Source organism: Heptranchias perlo, chromosome 22, assembly GCF_035084215.1.
Source record: "Heptranchias perlo isolate sHepPer1 chromosome 22, sHepPer1.hap1, whole genome shotgun sequence".
NCBI lineage: Eukaryota > Metazoa > Chordata > Chondrichthyes > Hexanchiformes > Hexanchidae > Heptranchias > Heptranchias perlo.
Genome location: NC_090346.1, coordinates 7,496,102 through 7,516,198, shown reverse-complemented (window position 1 = coordinate 7,516,198; position 20,097 = coordinate 7,496,102). Strand labels below are relative to the sequence as shown.

The window sequence follows — 20,097 nt, the reverse complement described above, 5'->3', positions numbered from 1 at the left end:
AACAGAAATAACATGCGAGCAAATCAACAAATATGGAAAAAAAATACAAAAGTCTCAGACGGACAGAAATCTGATGCCCTTGGGGACCCCGTGACATTCTCTTGTGGAAACCCTTGGGTTCAAGGATGCTAGGTTTGGAAATTTCTGATTTAACTTCTTCTTCTCCATCAGTATGAAGGTGTACTTTATTAATACTGTCCCTATAGAATAGTTTTTTAATTGATTGGCAGCTTTTGATTAATTCCAAGTAACTATATTAATAATTCAACGTTTCTATTTTAGGTGCACATTCGTTAGTTTTGCAATTATTTCAATGATACAATACCAGATATGATTTCAAACAACCTAGGATCTTCAGAATACACCGTTATTGTTCAAGTATTTTATTATACACAATTTCATTTAAAATTCAAAAAAATTCCAGTGACAGAGAAATATAGGAACAGGAGTAAGCCATTCAGCTCTTGAGCCTGTTCCGCCATTCTATTAGAACGTGGTTGATCTGTACCATCTTTTCTCTATATCCCTTGATATACTTACCTAACAATTTTCACAACAAAATTCTGCACCAAAATAATAATTAACCCTCAGGAAAAAAAACCCTCTTATCTGATTAACTATAGACATGTTATATTAGATATAAGTAGCATGAACACTTAATAGACAAAAATGTCTTCCTAAAGGCAATTTCTGGGGTAGCTATATGACTGTGGAAGGATTTCTGTTGGTTACTCTGAATCCGACAAGCTGTCCACTAATTTTCTCTTGTGGTGCAATCCCGATATTTGTCTACTGGAATGTGATAGAGCTTACTTATACCACTTTATATCATAGCATAGCCAGCAGCGATCCTCCAGTAGAAATGACCTACTGCTTTTACCACTGGGGTCAGTGAAACCCTCCTGGAGCAGGGCTTTGGCTTTTGCCTCAAAGTGCTGCCAGTGGCAAAGCTGAACAGTTCCTGCATGTGGCATTTGGCACTTCACATACCGTTTTCAGTCTAGTTACGGCCAGGCTGACTTCTCAGACTTCCTGTATAGCCTGCCACTGCACTTTTAGCAATGGTAACGTGTACAGACGGGCCCCTCTTCCCCCGACCCTGAAATCAGAGAAAATCAAATCCACAAAGATACAAATGTAATTTTGCACTAAATATGTATGCATGAGATTTGCATTAAAGACTCGTTTGAATCTCTCACGTGCAGTGTTCTTGCTATTGCCAAATCTGCCCAGATATAGCACAAATGGGAATTGGCACAAGTACACGATATAAAAGGATGTTTTTTTGATTGATATAAATGTCAATATAAACTATTTCAGATTCTGTATAGTGGAGCATTTGTAAAACTCTTTAAAATGGCAGTCATGACAAAATGGCAGTTCCTAGTTAAAGCAGGGGACTTTCACCACCATCTCCAAGTATACCATTTCTCAATGGATTCCCAATACTCTGTATAGTGCCACAAAACCAGCTGGGCCAGACTGTCCCAGCAGAAGCTGAAATGCAGCAGTCTGCAGCCGGGCCCCCTCAGGCTCAAGTACCCAAGAGTCGTCAGCCACGGTCATCTCAAGGGTTCACACGTGAGCAATGACAGCCTTTCACCAGCTATGCTGAAGCCACAGGGGGAGCACCTCATAAGAGTAGTAGAGTGAGGAAATCTTCCATTAAGAAAAGTACTCTGGGTTGAGCACTTGGGTGTCAAAAGATTTTAGTTCAATCTTCCATTTCCAAATAAATTCAACACTTTTTTTTTTCACATTTCAGTGTTTGGTGTACGATCTCTTTTCATTGCAACTAGTTAGCCTGCATTGTCAGAATGTCTGATTTATAGGTTGGCTGAATGATTTTACTGTTCTTTAACACATAATCAAGTGAGTGGGCAAGGGTAACAAGGATTGTTAATGCAGAAGGGCTTTTTGTCACTTTGCAGGTGAGTGGATTGAGAAGGTCAACAAGACGGCTTTGGTACCAACTGATCCCTGACCTCTCTGGCTGCCTGCACCCTTACATACTGTGTTCTAACAGAGCAAGCTGTTGCCCGTCCTGGTTGCTGAGGTGGCTGCAGCAGCTGCTGCCTCTCTTCCTCCAACTGTCCTTCCAACCAGTACATACAAGCAATACTGGCACCCATGACAAGCAGAGTGCTTAGTGGGTGAAGACAAAATATTAATATGGTAGCTTACCAATGCCTTGGAAATCCAATAAACTCCACAGCAAAAGCATCCCTAGGATCTTCTGCCTTCAGGTAAGTTCCCTTTTAAATTCTTGTAGCAGCTCTGGCCAGTCAGTTTTTAACGTCAATCCTACAAGGTTTTACGGAGTTAAAATAGCATCGGAGCCACAATGAAATCATGGGACCCCGATTTGGGGCCAGTTTCTGGTGGATACCTTTCTCGCACGTTTGAGTGCTGCAGTTAAAATGGCTATTGGTGGGTACAGAGGGGTAATTTGATTTTTGCGATTTTAACTGCTCACCTCCTTGCCACCGGGCAGGTAGGCTTAAAATTGTGTGAGCTCAGAGGGATAGCAATTTCAGTCTTTTAAATCTATCACTAACATGGTACAAAATAAAATATTTTGAGAACTACTGAAATGATATTATGTGTGATTTACGTCTCTTTTTTCCACTTCCCTGTTTACCCACCCAAATTAACACAACAAAGTACTGAAGAAGAATAAGTGTACAGTACAATATTATGTACAGACAAATAGCATTTTGAACAGTATCATTAGGATTATAAGAAAAACAGATTGGATAAAAAGGTTAATTTGTTAAAGATAGAAGCAAGGAACCCTTTGTACCATCCTCCACTTGTAATTGCTGTATAAAGACATAAATACCAAAACAGATTAGGTTGACATCATTAACCAATCAATAACCTCAGTGACAGTTCCCTGGGGACTGAATAATAGAACACAAATAGAAATTCTTGTGCTGTTTGTACCAGCCACATCATATAATAGTCTCTTCTAAATTGTTTACAATCATAATGCCAGCATTAAACTTCATGACAGGTTAAATTTACAAGAGACAGAACCCTTTTAGTCAGCCTATAAAGGGTCCAATTTAAAAGATTCAGAAACAGCACTCTTTATACCAAGTATCCTTGTCTATTCTACTCAAAGTAAAACATAGTATTTTTGTTAACTACAATTCAATGTCACAGCTGCATAAATTGTGTCAGGAAACTTGGTGAGAAAAAAAATGACATTTTAGGAGCCAAAAGTTAGTGAGAACTACTTATTTAGTAGCTTTCTATTAAGCATTAATTTGTGTGAAATTGAGCTCAATCCTGACAAGGAAAGAACATCCATTGAAATAGCACCTCTGGACATCCTAAATCTCTTCACAGCAAATGAATTAATTTTGAAGTGCAGTCACTGTTGTTTTATAAGCAAACGTGGCAGCCAATTTGCACATAGCAAGGTTCCACAAACGGCAAGGAGATGAATGACCAGTTAATCCATTTTGATGGTGTTGGTAGGGAAATGAATGCTGTCCAGGACACCAGATGAACTCCTTGCTCTTCCCCAATAAAGTGCCTTGGAATCTTTCACATCCACCTGTTGAGGCAGATGGAGCCATGGTTTAAATTCTCATTCAAAAGACAGCCCCTCCAACAATACTCAGTCAATACCACAGAAGTGTCAGTCTAGGTTACGTGCTGTGGGGCTTGAACCCCTGACCCTCTGACTCAGAGATGAGAGTGCTACTAATGGAGACAAGTTGATACTTACAGGCTGACAAAGGCACAGAAGCACAGGCTGAATCCTTTTGGAACATGTTGTGCAAGGAACATATTGGGTATTAGTTGAGAAAACTGATCAACCAATGATGAAGTAGTGAGGAGTGCCCCGTAAGCAGCAACAGAGCACCTTACAGCTCTTACAGAAGATTTTGATGCTCAAGGCACACTGTAGTACAGATTAAGCTCCGTATCCTCAGACGGTGACAAAACCACATGAAAGATCCAAGCTCTGATACTGGAACTGAGTACGGCAAGACCTGAATGGAAGACAAGCAGACAGCTTTTCTTTTACCCTCAAATACATCCTTTTCATGCTTTTCTCATTCACAGAATTCCACAAGTGGGAGAAATTCTATTTATTGTGAAAAGAGATAACCCCAAAGCAAACCTAAGCTATATTTATAATACCTTGGGAGGCATTTTGTTCAAGTCACAATAGACAACTATGCCAGTGAAAACAAAACATACTTAACTGCTGATTCATACATCTATAAATCTATTTTAAAGCAGTATTTTATGTAGAAAGTGTTCCATTTCTGTACGGCAGAACAGGAAAGCAAAAATGATAATTTTTTCTTTGTCTGAATCCCTCTGAATATTCTCCCCAATACAAAAGGCAATCCTGCAGATAGGCTGTCACCAACGCAACTCCAAATCAAGATGCCTCCGATGATGAAGGAGGAAGCTGTCTTTGCCAAGATTGAGGCTAAATTTAAGGTCTTGAAGGGAGTGCATAGTCACAGAAGGAAGAAAATCAGATCTACACTTACCTTCAGGGTTGAGAAGGCAACCCAAGTACCCCAGAACAAGTTTTCCGAGGAGGAACATGCTGGACCATTATGCTATCATTAACCAGGGAGTTTGCCATGAAGAAAATTGAGCACAATACCACTTTGGGTTTCCCTTTGTTGACATCAAGGCCAACAAGCACCAGATCAAACAAGCTGTCAAGAAACTATGATATTGATGTAGCTAAAGTCAACACTCTAATCCGGCCCAGTGAGAAGACCTATGTCCATCTGGCCCCAGATTATGACGCATTCAATGCTGCTAATAAGATTATTGTAAACAATTTTACAACACCAAGTTATAGTCCAGCAATTTTATTTTAAATTCACAAGCTTTCGGAGGCTTCCTCCTTCGTCAGGTGAACATCGTTCACCTGACGAAGGAGGAAGCCTCCGAAAGCTTGTGAATTTAAAATAAAATTGCTGGACTATAACTTGGTGTTGTAAAATTGTTTACAATTGTCAACCCCAGTCCATCACCGGCATCTCCACATCATGGCTAATAAGATTGACATCATCTAAGAAGATCAGTATAAATATCAGAATAAAGTTCTAAAATACAAAAAAAATCTACTTCAGAGACTCGGACACAAATATCAGGGCAGGAATATCAATGGGATATGGGATGGCAACTGACCTCCACATAGCACACAACTGAAATGCAGAATGCAGGAAAGTGGGACATTAAATCTACTAACATAGCTCTTCTTCAACATGGAGCAGTACTGACTTCAGCTCTGGCAAAGCATCCAAAAATGCACCTAAAACACACATTTCCCTGTGCATCATAAGCCAGAGTTCATTACATTTGGATTAAAAACTCAATTTTTTTTTACAGCTTGAAAAGCAGACAGTTGAAGCCAGAAGGAAGAAGAGACCAAGCAAGTTGTAAAGTTATTTTGGAAGAAAAAGAACGAGCAGAAAATTGTAATAGATTAAATCGTTTAAAAAAAAATCCAAAATAAAAGTACGAGAAAGAGCTAATGGGAAAAAGAAAAGATGGGGCAAATCTAACAAAGAGGAGACACCAGCTGCTCCATGAAGAACAAAACCAAAACAAGATGCTAACTATGGTGGCAATTTCTGTAACTGTTTAGGTGCACCTAAAAATGAGGTGCCAACCTGGTGAAGCTACAACACAGGACTACATGCATGCTAAACAGCGGAAGCAATATAGACAGAGCTAAGCGATTCCACAACCAACGGATCAGATCAAAGCTCTGCAGTCCTGCCACATCCAGTCGTGAATGGTGGTGGACAATTAAACAACGAACGGGAGGAGGAGGCTCTGTAAACATCCCCATCCTCAATGATGGGAGAGTCCAGCACGTGAGCCCAAAAGACAAGGCTGAAGCATTTGCAACCATCTTCAGCCAGAAGTGCCGAGCAGATGATCCATCTCGGCCTCCTCCTGATATCCCCACCATCACAGAAGCCAGTCTTCAGCCAATTCGATTCACTCCACGTGATATCAAGAAACGGCTAAGTGCACTGGATACAGCAAATGCTATGGGCCCCGACAACATCCCGGCTGTAGTGCTGAAGACTTGTACTCCAGAACTAGCCGCGCCTCTTGCCAAACTGTTCCAGTACAGCTACAACACTGGCATCTACCCAATGTGCAAAATTGCCCGGGTATGTCCTTCCACAAAAAGCAGAACAAATCCAATCCAGCCAATTACCGCCCCCTCAGTCTACTCTCAATCATCAACAAAGTGATGGAAGATGCTGTCGACAGTGCTATCAAGCAACACTTACTCACCAATAACCTGCTCACTGATGCTCAGTTTGGGTTCCACCAGGACCACTCGGCTCCAGACCTCACTACAGCCTTGGTCCAAACGTGGACAAAAGAGCTGAATTCCAGAGGTGAGGAGAGAGTGACTGCCCTTGACATCAAGGCAGCATTTGACCAAGTGTGGCACCAAGGAGCCTTAGTAAAATTGAAGTCAATGGGAATCAGGGGGAAAACTCTCCAGTGGCTGGAGTCAAACCTAGCATAAAGGAAGATGGTAGTGGTTGTTGGAGGCCAATCATCTCAGCCCCAGGACATTGCTGCAGGTGTTCCTCAGGGTAGTGTCCAAGGCCCAACCATCTTCAGCTGCTTCATCAATGACCTTCTCACCTCATAAGGTCAGAAATGGGGATGTTCGCTGATGATTGCACAGTGTTCAGTTCCATTTGCAACCCCTCAAATAATGAAGCAGTCCGTGCCCGCATGCAGCAAGACCTGGGCAACATCCAGGCTTGGGCCGATAAGTGGAAAGTAACATTTGCGCCAGACAAGTGCCAGGCAATGACCATCTCCAACAAGAGAGAGTCTAACCACCTCCCCTTCACATTCAACGACATTATCATTGCCGAATCCTCCACCATCAACATCCTGGGGTCACCATTCACCAGAAACTTAACTGGACCAGCCACATAAATACTGTGGTTACAAGAGCAGGTCAGAGGCTGGGTATTCTGCAGCGAGTGACTCACCTCCTGACTCCCCAAAGCCTTTCCACCATCTACAAGGCACAAGGCAGGAGTGTGATGGAATACTCTCCACTTGCCTGAATGAGTGCAGCTCCAACAACACTCAAGAAGCTTGACACTATCCAGGACAAAGCAGCCCGCTTGATTGGCACCCCATCCACCACCCTAAACATTCACTCCCTTCACCACCGCCGCACAGTGGCTGCAGTTTGTACCATCCACAGGATGCACTGCAGCAACTCGCCATTGCTTCTTCGGCAGCACCTCCCAATCACGCGACCTCTACCACCTAGAAGGACAAGGACAGCAGGCACATGGGAACAACACCAACTGCACGTTCCCCTCCAAGTAACACACCATCCCGACTTCGTCGTCGCTGGGTCAAAATCCTGGAACTCCCTCCCTAACAGCAGTGTGGGAGAATCTTCACCACACGGACTGCAACGGTTCAAGAAGGCGGCTCAACACCACTTTCTCAAGGGCAATTAGGGATGGGCAATAAATGCCGGCCTTGCCAGTGACGCCTATATCCCATGAACGAATAAAAAAAGAGAAAATGATAAATATGCTTAGTACAATGTTTTTCACAAGTAGTTATTGTAAAGAAATTTTATAAAATATCTAACTCACAACAAAGACTTGGTATTTTTAACATCAAATAGGTAGCTACCACCTTTGGACCTCTTTTCAACAAGGAGTGGCTCAACTGACTGTCTCTCATCTCCCCTCTGGATGACTGCATATTCATACATTTGTGGAGGATTAACAAAATTTCCCCAGGTGCAATAAACTCAGTTTTTCAAAGTATTTCTGCTTCTCTTTCACCCCCATCTTTTTGTAGGCATGCTATTTTCCAGTGATTCTTCAGAGGCACCTTAAATGTGTTCTCGCACCAATCTTCCTCTGCCTCCCCTCCCACCACTTCTCTTCCCCTCCCCCCACATCAACATTTTCTCTTCCTCCTAGCCTTTCAGTTTTTTTCCCTACTTAATCCATCTTTTCTGTATCTTTTTCTCTCAAACTAACTTCACAACTTGCAGTTTTTTTCTGCCTTTTGGTTTCAGCTGTCTACTTTTCATGTCATAGCAATGTAATAAAAAAAGGGCTTTAAATCTTAATGTAATATGCTTGGGCTAATGAAGCACGAGGAAATGTATGTTTTAGGTGCATTTTAGATTATTTGCCAGAGTTGCAGTTGGTACTGCTTCATACTGGATAAGAGGTATATTTAGAGGTTTGATTTCCCATTTTTCTGGTGCTCAACTTTATAGCACTAACACTATTCTCTCTGGAGGACAATAGGGCATGACATTTTTAAAAGCAGAAAAAAGGAAACTATGCTTTAATTCCTAGCTTGTTCCCATCAAAACCAGTCAAAGATAGAAAACGAGACTCATGTTCAAACCCCACAGTCTGAAAAATGCCATCAGCGTAGTAATACATTAGCAGATATTACAGTCCTATTTATATGCTGATTAATTATTATGGATGTTCAAATAATTTTCCAGATGAAACAAAATGTAATTGCCTAGCATAATAGTTCATCCTAGACTTCAGCAAAAAAATAGTATTCCTATTCCCCATTGCAATTTTTGCCTACATTAGGCAACATTCCACAGATGGGGAGAGGATTATAATAGCGAGTTATTTCAGACACCATTAAAAATCTGAGAATGAGAGATTTGCTAAATACTTCAAGAAGCATCCAAAGTACACTTGGAAAGTGCAACTGATTTAAAACTGATGTAAAACAATACTCTCCTTATTGTATACTTTTAGAAGGCTGAAGTACTACCTTTGTGAAATTTTACCTTCTAAAAAATACAAAGATCATGGCTAAATATTTATTATTTAGAACAAACGTCTATATTAGCAATATTTATGGAAACAATGGAAAATGTAGATTTTGTTAATAGAAGACTTGCAATTTGCAACTGCACCTTTTCTCTGTAGATGTTTTTACATTATTTATACTGTGGTACAAGATCAATTACTGACCATTCTTGCAGAATAAAACCTAATGTTTTAGAATACCAGTATAAAATCTTCGGTGTTGACGACTTGTTTTCAGACAACAATCAGGTTGGTATCACTGTGGCATAAGCCCTCTATTTTCTGGGCAAGCAAGTTGCCCTGCCCAAAATATCTAACACTCGAACAACCGTACGTTGTCACTGGCAGCCGTGGAGAAGGAGGTAAAGCCTTACTTACCTTTGTAGATTTGTGTCATTAAATAAATTAGGAGATTATCTCAGGCTTACACATTATTAGTGTGTATAAAATATGTGAATCTGTGGAAAACACAAAATAATCCTGATCACAAATAGCAAGCAAGTTGCACTAGTTTTGCATTTGGAGTCAATTATTTTCTATATCCCATAGACCCACAGTAATTTGTTATATTTCTACCAGTCGTGCAACTGTGAGGTTGAAAGCAGAATGTGGCCATTTAAAGAAAGAAAAACTTGCATTTATACTTAAAATTTATTGCATAACGCGATAATTAAGCAGGAACTTAAAGTGGATATTTCTAATTGTGCATTTACATCTTCAGGCTGTTATACAATTGGGGCTGGTGCTAATGTTGGCATATCTTGTGGTCACTTTGACATCAGAAAATAGCTGAAAAAAGAAATCAGATCTAATTTCCTGATTATCTCACTGCACAACCAGCAAAAAGAAAGCAGTTGACAATAATGTAAACTGGGCCAATTCAACACTCAAATTCCCATGACCTGTTGGCAGGTCACCTAAGTAGTGTGTGGCAGTAAAAATTAAGCTTTTGTTTCACTCAAATTCCAAACCCTCAACTGTGTGTGTGCTCGGTTCTCAGGTTGGCTTCCACTAAAAATGAAGCATGTGGTCACCATAATCTGTTGGACCACATATAAAATCAGTTCTCTCAGATATGATCTGGTTATGTCGAAGATGCTTTTTTAGGGCTGGGCAATATATGCTGAGCAGCTTGGTGTTGGGACCACTAATGTTTCTCATTTATATTAATAATAACTGGACTCAGAAACTCAGTGCAATATGGTTAGATTTGCTAATAACACCAAATTACAGGGGCTAGAGGAATCAGAGGAAGCAGCTCAGAAATTACAGAATGAGTTGGATATAATAAATGTATGGGCAGAACAAAGGCAGATGAAATTTAATGTAGATCACTGCAAAGTACTGCAGATAGGAAGAAAAAATAAACAATACATATATTCCATGAATGGTGGTGTAGTAGCTAAGGATAAAGCTGCAAGAGATTTGAGCCTTAATAGACTCAACACTGTATAGGGAGCAGCAATCAACAAAGCCAATAAAATATTCAGCGGTATCATCAAAACAGTACATTACAACTCAGAGGAATTTTTCATCAAACTGTACAGCGCTCTGGTTTGACTACACCTAAGAAATGCATCCAGTCCTGGGTCCCTAAGACACAAGGAAGATGTTTAAGAAGTGGAATTAGTGCAGAAAAAGCAACAAGGCTAATCCCTAGTGTGAAAGGTCCAAATGACAAGGAGAAACTGGTGAAACTTGGGCTTTTCAATCCAGGAAAGAGTCATTGGATAGATGATCCTATCGAGGTATACAAGATAGCTATGGGTTTGGAGACGGTAAAACTAGAATATTACTTTAAATTGCAAGAGTAGGAGAAGGGGACGGAGGTCAGGACTGATACCAGGAAATTCTTCTTCATAAAAAAAAGTGGTCAACATATGGAACAAACCCTCAGATATCGTAGTGGAAGCAAAAGCCCTAGAGCTGTTAAAGAAACAATTGGATCCTGCAATGGCTGGGGGTGGGGGGGGGGGGGGGGTGGGGGGAGAGAAACAGGACAGTAGGGCCCTTCTGGGTGGATGAATTAATATGGACCAAATGGTCTTCCTCATTCATAATTATCTTGTGACCTTGGACACAGTAAAATTTTGCCAGCTAACAAAATATACCAGCATTATTTCCACCTCATAATCCTACCTTACCATCTTTGACCTACTACACTGTTCCAGGTCGAGCTCAAGACAAACTTCAGGAACAATGTTTCATCTTCCTCCTACAGGTTTCTGGCCTGAACATCGAATTGAGCAACTTCAGATCTTAGCTGTCTCCTGTGTTTTCCTGCCCATTTCTCCCATGCAAACTTCACAGAGTTTCCCTCCACTCATGTTATATTATCATCCTTTGGCTTTTTCTTCACGTTTTTTCAGTTAACCAGGAAAATATTTGTATTTCTGATTTTTTTTTCTGTTTCCAAGGCTTTTTAAAAATCTATTCCCAGGCTGTAAAATTTATTAGGTCTTCTATTTAGCATATTTGACCAGTGACCTTTACATATTGTTCTCTTCTCCCCTTTTCACTTTAGCCAGTCTTATAAAGGGGCGTGCCTACCTTCCCTTCCCAGTTGTGACGAAGAGTCTCTATCCAAAACATTGGGGTAGAAATTGCTCGGAGCAGCGAGCCAACACTGCTCGCCACTTCATAGATTTAAACTAACCCACTAACTTTTCCTCGGGCATATCCTCAAATAGGAAGCGGAGAAGAGCCCAACGTCAGTTCAAGCGAAGCTGGGACCCTGGGAAAAGAGGGAGGATCACACTCTCCCCTCGACCAAGCAGATTGCAGCATTTTTGACAAGCTGCATTAATTCTCTCTGTAGGCTTGGAATGTTAAACCAGGAAGTGTAAGTTACAACATTAAAATCAATGTAAAAACAGTTACAGACAGTGAAAAAAAGAGGATAAGAAATAACTAAATTAAGTAAGAGACAGAAGGGAAAAGCAAAAAAAAATTAATTTAAAAAAAGTTAATGACCAAAAACGATTATAAGTAATGAGGCTCCATATTTTTAAAAGTTAATTTTTTTAGTAGTTTGGCAGTCATTAAGACTTAACGCTTAAAACTGAGTTTAGACCTGGTATTTTTAAGCTTACCTGTTTTGTGGCATAATTAGTTACTTTCTAGCTGTGATGTGGAGATGCCGGTGATGGACTGGGGTGGACAAATGTAAGGAATCTTACAACACCAGGTTATAGTCCAACAATTTTATTTTAAAATCACAAGCTTTCGGAGATTATGGCTTTCTAGCTGGGCAGATAAGCAAGTTTGCACTTCTTCAATGATTTCCCTGATTGCAGCGTGCGATATACCTTTAATTCGAAGCTGTCCGCTGGTGAACCAGAAGGAGCAAGTTCCGGATTTCCACGTTTCATTGAGCATGTGATAACGCCGGTACATGCTCCTCCATTTCACCACGAACAATGGTGAAAGCAGCTCCCAAAAAAAAATGACCTTTGATCTAAATCGAGAGCTACTTAGCAGGCTATGGAATAGCTACAGAGTGTTACATAGGTTAGATAGCAGGAAGGCAAATAAAGAAACCAAGAATTGGAGAAGGGAGAAATATATTGAGCTCTCCAACGCTGGAAACTTGCCCCAGGCTACCTGGTGTATTGGATTTTTCCCATCATTGATCTCACATGAAACGTGTACATACCAGCAGATGCCTGAAAAGTCTTAACTTAGAGCATTACTTCTAAAAACTAAAAAACATAGGAACAGGAGTAGGCCATTCAACCCCTCGTGCCTGCTCCATCATTTGATAAGATCATGGCTGATCTGTGATCTAACTCCATATACCTGCCTTTGGCCCATATCCCTTAATACCTTTGGTTGCCAAAAAGCTATCTATCTCACATTTAAATTTAGCAATTGAGCTAGCATCAATTGCTGTTTGCGGAAGAGAGTTCCAAACTTCTACCACCCTTTGTGTGTAGAAATGTTTTCTAATCTCACTCCTGAAAGGTCTACTCTAATTTTTAGACTGTGCCCCCTACTCCTAGAATCCCCAACCAGCGGAAATAGTTTCTCTCTATCCACCCTATCCGTTCCCCTTAATATCTTATAAAATTCGATCAGATCACCCCTTAACCTTCTAAACTCTAGAGAATACAACTCCAATTTGTGTAATCTCTCCTCGTAACTTAACCCTTGATGTCTGGGTATCATTCTAGTAAACCTACGCTGCACTCCCTCCAAGGCCAATATGTCCTTCCGAAGGTGCGGTGCCCTGAGCTGCTCACAGTACTCCAGGTGCGGTCTAACCAGGGTTTTGTATAGCTGCAGCATAACTTCTGCCCCCTTGTACTCTCGTCCTCTAGATATAAAGGCCAGCATTCCATTAGCCTTATTGATTATTTTCTGCACCTGTTCATGACACTTCAATGATCTTTGTACCTGAACCCCTAATCCCCTTTGGACATCCACTGTTTTTAACTTTTTACCATTTAGAAAGTACCCTGTTCTATCCTTTTTTGATCCAAAGTGGATGACCTCACATTTGTCTACACTGAATTCCATTTGCCACAGTTTTGCCCATTCACCTAATCGATGAATATCGCTTTGTAATTTTATAATTTTATGTTTTCATCTACACAGAACAATTTCAGGATGATTCACTGTAAGTTTGACTATGAACATCAAGACCAAACAAAATCCAACAGCTAACAAAGGAGGAACACCACATACAACAACCACTTGGTTATCCCTCTTGGAAGATTCACTATTCTGCTCAGATTCAAAGTGAAAGATTTGCAAATTGCATTGTTTCTAAACAAAAGAAAACGCATCCAATTTATTGATCAATTTGTAGGACAACGCTGTCAATTTGTAATTTCATAAAATACATAATAATAGTCACCACCAATGACTGGGAAAGTTATCACGACATTTGCCTTCCCCCAGCTGACAAATTACTAAAATTGCAATGATTCACAATCACGATTTTATACAAAGTGAGTTCCGAGCTTGGATATATCTTCAGTAGGTGTTCATGAGAAGAGACCTAGCATTTCCCTGGGGTGGGAGAGGAGGAAGAGGAGACAAAGAGAAAGGAAGAAAAAAAGTAATCCCAGGCTACTTGTCTTAGAGGTGGTGCAACGAAGGTTCACTAGATTGATTCCTGGAATGAGAGGGTTGTCCTATGAGGAAAGACTGAGTTGAAATGGGCTTATACTCTCTGGAGTTTAGAAGAATGAGATTCACTTTGAATCTGAGCAGAACAGTGAATCTTCCAAGAGGGATAACCAAGAGGTTGTTGTATGTGGTGTTCCTTCTTTGTTAGCTGTTGGATTTTGTTAGATCTTGATGTTCATTGAAACATAAAAGATTCTAAGAGGGCTTGACAGGGTAGATGCTGAGAGGATGTTTCCCCTGGCTAGAGAGTCTAGAACTAGGGGACATAGGATAAGGGGTCAGTCACTGAGGACTGAGACGAGGAGGAATTTCTTTACTCAGAGGGTTGTGAATATTTGGAATTCTCTACCCCAGAGTTCTGTGGATGCTCATTCATTGAGTATATTCAAGACTGAGATCAATAGATTTTTGGACTCTAAGGGAATCAAGGGATATGGGGATCCGGTGAGAAAGTGGAGTTGAGGTAGAAGATCATCCGTGATCTTATTGAATGGAGGAGGAGGCTCGAGGGGCCGTATGGCCTACTCGTGTTCCTATTTCTTATGTTCTTATTACTCTTAACACCAACAATTTCATTTTTCCACTTCAAAAAAGTATTTATTTGTGGCAAATTATTCAAAAGCTGATCATGTCAACCTAATTCACATGGAGATGCAATCATGCCAATTTGTAAAAAAAAAGCTGATCACAAGAACTGGCTTCACTGTACTCAACAAGGTAACAAATTTTACATAACAACCATATTATAATGCACACTGAAGGCAAATGCATTTCTATTTCCCTCCTTCCTACAGTACAACAGTGACCACACTTCAAAAATACTTAATTGACTGTGAAGTGCTTTGGGACATTCTGAGGTCATGAAAGGTGCTGTATAAATGCAAGTCTTTTTTCCCCCACTCAGTATTCTCTCTAGTCATACTGCTACTATTACATTGATCGTGGGGGAACACAACAGATTAACAATATAAAGCAGGCAAACTCCATGTCTCTAATAGCATTCAGAACTTGACTTTTTGTGGGTCCCAAGAACTGCCATGAAAGGCAGTAGAAAACTTGGGCCTCTTCCCTACTAAACCTCCAAGGGAGACCAAATGCACAATGCACAACAAAAAAGAGACCAATGCTTGTAGGTCATGGATCAATTCTACGATTAACATAAACATGTCCAGAAGCTTTCAGAATTTCATTTTGTTCCGTAATCAGAGGTCCTTAAATGGATAGTTATTATGGCAAGGGCACTAGGTTCAATAATTACCCTGATCCATTTCAATAATTATGCTCCAAACCATCTGAGTTTGAGGTGGTTCTTCCATCAGCTCTACAGTCCAATAATCTAGAAGAGGAGCATGGAGTGAGACCTTGCAGGGAGTTGAGAGTGAAGTCACCCATACTTTTTCTTTTGATGTACTGTGGACATCTCCCACATTGTGCAGATATCCAAAGCAGTTGAGAAGCAAAATAAATCAAGGGGGATTTCATACCAGCATCTAAAAAAAACTGTATGATGCAAGCATCTGACTGAGAAGCTGACTGAAGATGTAAGTAAGTGGTTATTTTGCCTGGAGACTAGAAGTACAATTGTTTCTGTTTTTTTTAAAAAATGAAGCTAAACCTTACAATTGACATTTGACAAGCCTGAATGACTGAGATGTCAGGGATTATGAATGTGTATAAACTGCCTTGTTGTAGGAAAATTGCCCTGAAAAATTCAGAGTTTTGAAGAATTTCCATGAAAAATTGACCTTTGGCCTATTTTCATTCTCTGCCCTGGCTAGAAAGAGAACAATGTATTGCAGCTCCTTTTCATAGCTTTTCTCGGAATATGAACAATACTCATCCAGTGCAAAGTCATGATCTGATTGATAGCACAAAAGGCAGCAATCATACAGCAAAGCTCTTGCTGCATCTGGCACAGATTATGCCACAACTTGGCATGATTTAACTAAATATCAAGTCAAAATTTACTTGCTCTATTCAAAATTCATAAACCCACAGACCAAACACAAGCATGACACTGTTAAAGAGTTTTCATTATCAATTGTAAATGTAGCTCATGAGACAAGGGAAAAGAAATTAAGAGTGGCCTTATAAGGGTACCTTACACAAAATCAACCATGAGACGCTTCAGATTCTGATTTGGAAAGCCTCCATTTTCCGATGATATATCTGATGTTTTAGGCATTTGGGGGAAGATAAGAAATAAAGACATAAGATGCAAATGTCTAAAGCAGTGTGCACTACAAAACTGCAGCAAGGCAGCAGAGAAGCCATAGAAGGGATTTTTTTTTTTAAGATGACACAGCAGAAATGCAGTGGATGTGGTACACATGAACTTTCAGAAAGCCTTTGACAAAGTACCACATGGGAAGCTACTGGAGAAGATTAAGGGGTATGAAATTAGAGGGAGGGTAGCAAATTGGATTAAAAACTGGTTAGAAGGGAGGAAACAGAGGAAAGGTCAGTTTTTCAGGGTGATTGCAAATGGGTAGTGGTGTCCCAAAGGGTTCTTTTCTGGGATTGCTTCTGTTCACTGTGTACATCAATGATTTGAAATATAGAGTTGGAATTACATAGAATGTACAGCACAGAAACAGGCATTCACCCCAACTGATCCATACCAGTGTTTATGCTCCACACAAGCCTCATCCGACCCTCCTTCATCTAACTATCAACATATCCTATGTGGTGTCCAAATTTGCAGACAATACTAAAATATTATGCATTGTAATTAATTGTAAGGACTAGAGGAAGTGACAAAAGGATATTGATAGCAATGTCAGTAAATGTGAGGTGGTACATTTTAGTAAAAAATAAAAGTAATAATTGTACTTTGAATGGGGGAATGCTGGATGATGTGGAAGAGCAGAGGATTTGGAGATTCAGGTTCACAAGACATTAAAAGCAGCATCTCAAATATATAAGGCTGTAAAACAGCACTGTTTGTACGGCAAGAGGTATAGAATATAAAAGTTGAGATGTAATGGTAAATCTATGGAGTACTGTGTGCAGTTTTGAGCTCCACACTATAGGAAGGATGCCGAGGCAATAGAGAGGATACAGCACAGATTCACTGGGATGCTGCCTGGTATGAGGAAATACAAATACGAAGAAAGATGAAGAATTTGGGCTGCTAATGTTAGAACAGAGGAAATTACAGGATGATTTGATAGAGGTGTTTAAAATTATGAAGGGATCAGACAGAATAGATAGAAACAGACTATTTCCAGTGAATGCGGAATCCAGATACAGGTGACATAGAAGATTAAATACAAAACATTTAGGACAGAGAGTAGGAGAAACTTTTTTTTTATGCAGAGGGTTGCGAGGGTGTGGAATGCACTACTGGAGTTGGAAGGGAAATAAAAGGATATGGGAACAGGGCAGTCACATGTAACTGCGACTACTACTCATGTGGAGGATAAAAACCAACACGGACTGTTTGGGCTAAATAGCCTGTTTCTATGTTGTAACTTCCATGTAGAAGAGCAAGAGGACAGGTAGAAGGGTGAGAAACAGAATGAAGGAAGGCAGAGAGGATAAAAAATTATTATCGTAAATAATTTGAGCAAAGTATTTTTGGTGGTTCCAGGTCTTCTCCCTTGGCTCCCTCATAGAAACTCTTCAATCATTAAAAACCTGACAGCTGAATGTTGTAGTTGGCAGCAAGGAATTTTGGAAAATATTGTCAGGTTCAAAAATACTCCACCATAAATGAACTATCACCATTGATTGCACACATGCTATAAATTTGTGTACTGTGTCATTGAATTTACCACAGTGCTGTACATCAGTTACATCAAGTTGTTAGCATCAATGGTTATAAGCAGTAACTTTGCAAGGCAGACCAGAATAACTGTGTATGTGAACACAATGCCACAATACAGTGGCAGAAGTAAATTTCCTAACCAAACACAATGCACAGTCTCTTGCGTTGGATTAATTTACTCCAGAGCAATCTTTTATCATGAGCTATATTGTTCAGCCAAAGATGGTATACACTGATAACATAAAATTTTACTGGCACTTCTCCCTTCATTTAACTCAAATTGGTTATGTGATATAACTGCTACTAAAGCAACCAAGCAGAATAAATAACACTGGACAAAGCAAGTGCTGTTTTGACAACCTCACAGTCTGCTATGACATCATCACACAATGCATAAAATTAATCTACCACCACATCCAGTGTTATTTATGCAAAGTTTTGTATGTTTAAACTAAGTTTCATGTTCATACTATTGGTTTAAAAAAACATCATGGATATCCATTCAGATTTTGAATTATAGACATTATTTAGTCATTGCAGAAAAATATCTGATGGTTGGCTTCCAAGCATCCCATTTGCACTAGATTCCTCCAGGGAAAAATGTACAACAAACAACATTTTCAAAGTGTAATTTATACACGAATGCCAATGTTTTAACTTCAATGACTAACAATTATAACTGGGCTTTATTCCAATTATACCTGTACTGGAAAAATCAAGATGATACAAAGGAAAAGTTGCAAATGGTCTACACCAAAAATGTTAACTTATCGTTTCTCTATTTCTAGCAATTTTGATTTTTATTTCCATGAGAATTCCATTTTGTTCAAGGCAAAATCCCTTTTACAACACAGCTCCAAACTTGCAATGCAATTCCCAGAGACAATGAATTTGAGTCAACTTAGGGTAACATTAAACAAGGAGTTATTTCTTAATTTGAATTTTTTGTTAAGTATTTTCCGAGAAGCATGGCTGTTTCCTTTATACTAATTATATTTTCAAAATATAAGTTGCAGTGCCACTACATCAACTGCAGTCTGTGTGTATGGAGAGCCAAAGGCAATTGAAAGTCTGAAAGTGAAGTTGCAAATGACTCAGGGAAGAGTTTTTTTCTCAGGTCAAACACAGAAGGAAGGGGGGAGGGAATGGGGTAGTGAGTAATACAAGTAAGTGGCACAGATGGCTTTGTCAGTGATTGAGACCATGGGAGTAGACAGGCCACAGGAGATGGCAAGGTTGAGGGGGCGGCCATGAATATGGGTAGGAGGGTGTGTATTTGGAGGGAAAGATTTAGGGAGGACAGGAGGGTCGTGAATTCAGAAGAGAGGGAGTAAGTTGAGCTGAGATGGAGATTGAAATCACTGAGGATGAGGAGTCACTCAGTCCAGAGATCAGGGGGGAAAGATGTAACTGTGCACATTATCGAGCTGTTCAACCATTCATCACAGCCATGTCCAATCCCGCTCTTAGACATGTTCATATTTCCCAACAGGTGTAACTAGACAGTGAGCAAGAATGGAAAACCTAGCTTTTCTGTAGGCACTAAGGCCCCGAGGCCAATTGGAGCCTCTCACTTGCGATAAAGCTGACTCACCATGGACCAGCAATTCAGCCTGGTACCATTGTGGTCTTTATGGTTCAGTACTGCATGTAGGGAGGTATGTTAAATTTGAAGAATGGCCAAATAGGCATGGTTCCAGAAACTGGGCAGCATACCATCTCATTAGTCTCTGCTTTGTAGAATTAAAAATAAACTACAACTCACTCACAAAATGATCTGCATCCATAAATAATGGCGACATTGCAATTTAAGAAAGGGAAGCTTGATGAGCCACTTGACTGAATTATTCAAACAGAACCCAGCTTAGATCTTAATGGATGACCCAGATTTATACAAGCAGCAAAAGTCATCAGCACTATTAGTTCCTGAATGGAATTAATCCCCATGCACCACTTGTGTAACTGCTACCGTAGCAATAGATTCCACGGAAATGCAATGTTTAAATAAGTTTAAACACACAAATGGCTCCAAACTAATCTAGGTCAGACAAGCAGGTCCCCACTGAAAATCTTCCTATGTACAGCTGTTTTTTTTAAAACGGGGAGATTGGAGATTTAGTTGCATTTTTTTTTGCCTGGCGTTTAAATTTGTGATTATTTATTTAGCAATGAATACAAACCACATAGACCAAAAGAGAGGATTATCCAATATCTAAATTGGAGCTCCAATCAAAATTAGGCTACCAATTTCGATTAACAATTCAGGATTACTATTATAAAATACATTATTTTGCTATCTGGGGAAATGCTGAAAAAAGATTTATAATTTACATATTTTTCAAC

General features: G+C 39.9%; 1 protein-coding gene across 2 annotated transcripts in view; it reads right to left on the bottom strand.

Moving 5' to 3' along the window:
* The window catches only part of smurf1 (SMAD specific E3 ubiquitin protein ligase 1), a 124,436-nt gene that overhangs the window by 91,926 nt on the left and 12,413 nt on the right, over window positions 1-20,097 (bottom strand). The window lies entirely within an intron of this gene.